Here is a 6,401-nt window from a genome sequence, read left to right on the forward strand (position 1 = left end):
TTCTCTTAATGTGACCACACATAACCAATGAGATGAGTAGAAGTCTGCTGTGGTGTAATTCTTTTCAATTACAGGTAGGAATAAGTCTATAGAAATAGGAGTAGAACTACCAGTACTGTTTGTTTTTCCTAAAACGTTCATTACAATTCAGTCAAGGTTAGTCATCTGTTGCTGCTCAACAGAAAAAATTAACAAAGTCCAAATGAACCATGTCCATTCTTTGCATGTTTTCATTAACATTATTAAGTTATAACTCATAATACCTACTCCTCTTTCCTTAATCCTATCTTTAAACTGAGTCTGAAAAAACACATCTCTGAGGAGAACCAATGAGCTAGTCATTTCTGTGCAGCATCAGCATCATCATCCTAATGTATGCAGTGAACAGAAGGGCTTTTTCTGACCTTGTGCTTCGTTTGTAATCTCCTTTGTGGAAATTACACTCTCACTTTATGAATATATTGTAATTAGGCATATGTATTCTAACGGGCAGAAGATATAGTTTCTGCCTAATCTCTCATTTATAGGAAAGAGCGCGAGTAAAGAGCTTAGACTTTCCTCCGTCTTACTGATTCCTTTCCCCCTAATCAAGCTACTTTTTTATTTTCTTTTCTCAGGCTGCTGTTTGATTTGCTTTTTTTCTGGTCAAAGAACAGTAGTCCATTATCACTCTTTTGAGGTTGTGCAAGCAGAGTGTCGATGTAATGCTACAGAAGGAAGTCCGAAAGATGTGAGTAATATGACTAATAATTGGCATGTAAAAAAATCTGAAAGTACACTAACAAGCACTGAGGTAAACAAAGTGATAGACCTCTGGTCATAAAATGACTGTAATGTTAACATTAAATTAAGGCTGACTTTGTTTTGAATACTTGTAACTTGCTTTGAAAAGATCACAGAAAATTTTGAAAAGACCAATTTCTTTTTCAGAGAGCTTCTTCTTCTTCTTCTAAGGTACAATTTTCTTGTTCTTTTAAATTTAATTTTAAATCTGAATTCATTGGGAGTGCCCCAGTGTAACAGTCCAGTAGACATCCTGCTTTCAAAAACCACATCAAGGCTAAACCACATAGAAGATTGCTTGTTAAAACGAAGACCATTCAAGCAATTTGAAATTTCTTGAAGTAAATATCGAAGTATGTTCTTTCATTTTAATAAATTTCAAATAGTCCAAGCAGTTTGCATAATTGTGGTACCTTAAAGAATAGTTAAAATTATTTGCATTACTATAAAGAAAACGTTCTAAGCATGTGGGAACATCTGGGGAACACCTGGGATGGTTGTACAGGTATTAAAATGCAGAAGGTAGTCAGTTAACCTGAGCTTAAAATGTCAAATAACATTGTTAGTTCGGCAGATGAAAGCTTCTTTAGAGTACAGATTTATCAAAGGTTTAAATTGGCAGTAAGTAAGCTCTTAAAAGTTGCTAAAAAAACCTGACCTGTTCCTAGGAATAATATTTAAATTTTGAGTTTGATGCCTTGTCGGAGTACAGAATATTAGGCCTGGAAGAAATCCAGACCACAGATTTAAGACTTCATGATCTAGAGAAGCCAATGGATTCATTCAATGCCCACCATGACACATGTATCCGTGAAAGGAGGAAAGAGAATGCCCCTGTTCTCATAAATAACTTGTAAAAGCCTTCAGCTGTTGAAAAATTAAGCTCCAAACAAGTTCATTTATTCCAGACGGTTCAATTGATTTTGCACCTCAACTTCAAAGGGGTATCAGTCAGCCTCTGTGGGCATGGCAGGAGAAGCGAGGCCTTGGATGGTTGGTTCTTCAGACCTGATCAAATTCCCACCTATGGCTACAAACTATCCCTGCAACCACAATTAGTATTCATGGAAATGCTATTGATTTATTATACCATCAAGTGGCTAGTGAGGCATGGAAAATGAATAATTAGACTTAGTCTTAAATCCTTCCTCATGTACTGTGTAAATTTGCAACATTTTTAGCCTTAGGCGCTATTTACACTGGTAAACACACAAGCAACATATCAGTTCATTGCTAGAAAGATCCTTGCAATTAGCATTTTAAAATTCCTTTAAGTTGCAGTTTACACTATTCCCAGGAGATAACGAGTAGTGGTTCAGACTCTTAGCCTCACCACAGGAGGTATCTGCTGTCAGAAAACATTTTTGCCGCATTCTGGACATTGTAATTTTCAGGTATGCGACTAGATTATCGTTTGTGTCCACTCTCTTCGTAGAAGAGCAAAGTATGGAATTTGATACAAAGCCTTCATTAGTTACATGGCTTATTCCTCTGGGTTGCAAATTAAAAGTAATACCTCGACTGAAAACGAAATGGTACAAAATAGTAAAATGTCAATGAAATGTTGAATAATACATTAAAAACATATAAACACCATTATATTATATTTACAATTATTATAATAAACAAAGTGGAACATTTTTACCATGACTTAAAGAAAGTCTAGTAAAGCTTCTTCAATTTTATGTTTGGAAACGGTATTAGCATAGTGTTGTCAAAAAACCATAAAAAGTCATAGGTATGTTGAAAAAGTTCAAAGTATAGTATGGTGAAAAAAATGATAAGAAGTCACAGTGTGGTTACTATACTATGACGTTTTTATCATTTTTTTCACAAACTAGTATGTTGATAAAAGTCATAGTATAGTATGCTGAAAAGTGATCAAGTCATAGCATAGTATGTCACAATTGTCTTATTATAGTCAAAAAAGTCATAGCATAGTAAGTTGAAAAAAGCCAGTTAAAACGCATAGTGTGTTATGTACGGTCTGAACCTGCTCTTTTATAAAAGCGCGGTGAGATAACTGTTGTGTGATTTGGTTGCTATATATATAAAATTGAAAAAAATTGAATTACTAATTCAATCTCATTTTATATATATAGCACCAAATCACAAACAGTATCTCACCGCCTGTTTTAATAAAAGAGCAGGTTCATCACCGTACTCTACACACTAGCGTATTAACGGCTTTTTCACTTACTATGCTATGACTTTTTTGGACATATAATAAACAATTGTGACATACTATCTATGCCTTGATCACTTTTCAGCATCCTCATACTATGACTTTTATCAACCCTACTAGTTTGTTTACAAAAATGATAAAAACGTCATAGTAAAATACCACACTGTAATTCTATCATTTTTTTCACCATACTATACTTTGAACTTTTCAACATACCTATGACATTTTTAATGGCTTTTTTGACACCTATGCTATACCGTTCCGACATAAATTGAAGAAGCTTACTAGACTTTTCTTTTAGTCATGGTAAAAATGTTTCCACTTTTGTTTATTATAATAATTGTAACTATGAATGATAATGTGTGTTTATATGTTTTTTCTAATGTATTATTCACATTGCATTCATTTGTCTATTTTTTTACCATTCTCGTTTTTTTCTCGAGGTATTACTTTTAATTTGCAACCCAGAGGATAAGCCTGTAACTATGCAGTCTTTGGGGGGGGGGGGGGGGGTATCAAATCCATATACTTTTGTCTTCTACGAATGAGAGTGGACACAACTAACTAATCAGTCGCATACCTTAAAATTCAATTGTCCGAAATGCTGTGCAAACTGTTTTCTGACAGCAGATACCCTCCTGTTGTGAGGCTACTATAGTCTGAACCCACTCGTATCCTCCTCGGGAAGGTATTGTAAGCTGCAACTTAACAGGATTATTAAAATGCTAATTGCAAGTATCGTTCTAGCAATGACCGCTATGTCTGCTTGGTGTTTTACCAGGGTAAAGGCCTAAGGCTAAAAATGTGGCTAATTTTACATCAGTACATGAGAGGATTTAAGACTAAGTCTAATTATTTCATTTTCCATGCCTCAACTAGCCACTTGGATGGTATAATAATCACTAGCATTTCCATATACTAATTGTGGTGCAGGAGAGTTTGGTGTAGCCCGATAGTGGAATTTGATCATGTCTGAAGAACCAACCCTCCAGCCTCTGCTTCTCCTGCCATGCCCCACAGAGGCTGACTGATCCCCTTTGAGTTGAAGTTGGTGCAAACATTGAACACGTCGGAATAATTACTTGTTTGGAGCTTAATTTCACAGCCTGAGGCTTTCTACCAAGTTATTTATATACCAGTGGGGCATTCTCTTCCTCCGTTCCACGGATACATGGTCCATGGCTGGGCATTGAAATGAATCCATTTGGCTTTCTAGAATCATGAAAGTCTTAAATCTTGCGTCCTGCTATTTCTTCAGCCTAATTTCTTTACTCCGACAAGGCAATCAAACTCAAAATTTAAATATTATTCCTAGGAACAGGTCAGGTTTTTTTTAGCAACTTTTAAGAGCTTACTTACTGCCAATTAACAGTTGATTAAATCTGTGTACACTTCTAAAGAACTTTCATCTGACCGAACTAACAATGTTTTTTGACATTTTACGCTCAGGTGTCAATGACTACCTTCTGCTTTGTCTGGTTTTTTACTACCTGTACAACCATCCCAGGTGTTCCCCACATGTTCCCACATGCTTAGAACGTTTTCTTTATCGTATGCAAATAATTTAACTTTCTTTTAATGTTACCAGCAATTATGGCAACTTGCTTTGGACTATTTTTGAAATTTATGTAAAATGAAAGAACATACTTCGTATTTTCACTTCCAAGAAATTTAAATTGCTTGAATGGTCTTCGTTTTTTAAAAGCATCTTCTATGTTGGTTTTAGCCTTGATGTGGTTTTTCTGAAGCAGGATGTCTACTGGACTGTTCACGGGTCCCTCCCAATGAATTCAGATTTAAAATAATATAAAAGAACACGAAAATTGGTAGCCTTAGAAGAAGAAGACGAAGCTCTCTGAAAAAGAAATTGTCTTCTTTCAAACTTTTCTGTGATCTTTTCAAAGCAGTTACAGTATTCAAACAAAGTCAGCCCATTAATTTAATGTTAACATTACAGTCATTTTATGACCAGAGGTCCTACACTTTGTTTACCTCATTGCTTGTTTGTGTACTTTCAGATTTTTTTAACCTCGCCAATTATTAGGTCATAATGACTCACTTCCTTCGACTTCCTCGTAGGCATTACACGACACTCTCTTGCACCCTCAAAAGAAGTGATAATGGCGACGTTCTTTGACCATAAAAAAAAGCAAGCAAACAGCACCTGAGAAAAAGAACTAAACAAGTAGCTTATATAGGGGGAAAGGATCATTAATACTGAGTAAAGTCTAAGCTCTTTACCTCGCGCTCTTTTGCATATAAATAAGTTAGCATAACTATTATCTTACGCCGCTTTAGAATACCATATGCCTGAATTACATATATTCATAAGTGAGAGTGTAATTTTCCACAAACGGAGATTCAAACGAAGCCACAAGCCGAAAAAGCCCTTTCTGTTCACTCATACCATTAGGATGATGAGCTGATGCTGCACAAAAATGACTCTGCTCATTGGTTCTCCCTCAGATATTTGTGTTTTTTCAGACTCCCAGTTTTTTAAAGTGGGATAAGGAAAGAGGAGTAGGTAATGAGTTATACCTTAAGAATGTTAATGAACATGCCAAGAATGGACATGGTTATTTGGACTTTGTTATTTTTTTCTGTTGTGAGCAGCAACAGATGCTAACTTTACTGAATTGTATGAACGTTTTAGAAACCAACAGTACTGGTAGTTCTCTCCTATTTCTATAAGACTTATTCCTACCTTTATTGAAAAGAATTACACACACAGACTTCTACTCACCATCTCATTTGTTATGTCGTGGTCTACATAATAGAAAAAAAAACATTTCAAATTAAACGTTTGACTACAACAACAAAAACGCCAGAGGCTGGCAAAGTGTATTAGATAAGATGTCTCTGGCGCCTTCATTTTTAACATGGCTGATAAGGATCCCAGAGTCCCTGCATGATCCACCTTGCCTCTGTGTGTTTTATGAACGACGTGAAAGCTGAATTTTACCTTGCAAAGCAATTGGCTTTAAATGGGGCTTGTGACCCCCGATAATTCGGAGACTTTGACGGGACCTAAGCGATCACCAATAAATTCCTGTCAGCTACAGACCATCTGTCAGTACATAGCAGGCCTGGCATCCCCCCTGTCCCCCTTCAATGAAGGGTTTGTTCTAACGGAAGATTTTTATAATATTTTTACGCTCTATATCAACACTAAAATAAATGTGCGCTTGTCGCTGCAGTTGCTTCACTGCTACCACCAGTAGTAGTAGTCGAGTCCATAAAATTTTAAATGCTATGTATCAGTTCCAGTGTGAAGAGCCTTGTACAGATAAAGTACAGGTAAAATTGTGCTGGCACTACATCACTATATTTGTGATTTATCACTATTTTTTCAACCTTTGGTCATACGAGAAGAGCATTATTCATCATTCACCACAACATACATCATTGGTCCGGGATAAATCTTATTGTCTTT

Source organism: Etheostoma spectabile, chromosome 1, assembly GCF_008692095.1.
Source record: "Etheostoma spectabile isolate EspeVRDwgs_2016 chromosome 1, UIUC_Espe_1.0, whole genome shotgun sequence".
Taxonomy (NCBI): Eukaryota; Metazoa; Chordata; class Actinopteri; order Perciformes; family Percidae; genus Etheostoma; species Etheostoma spectabile.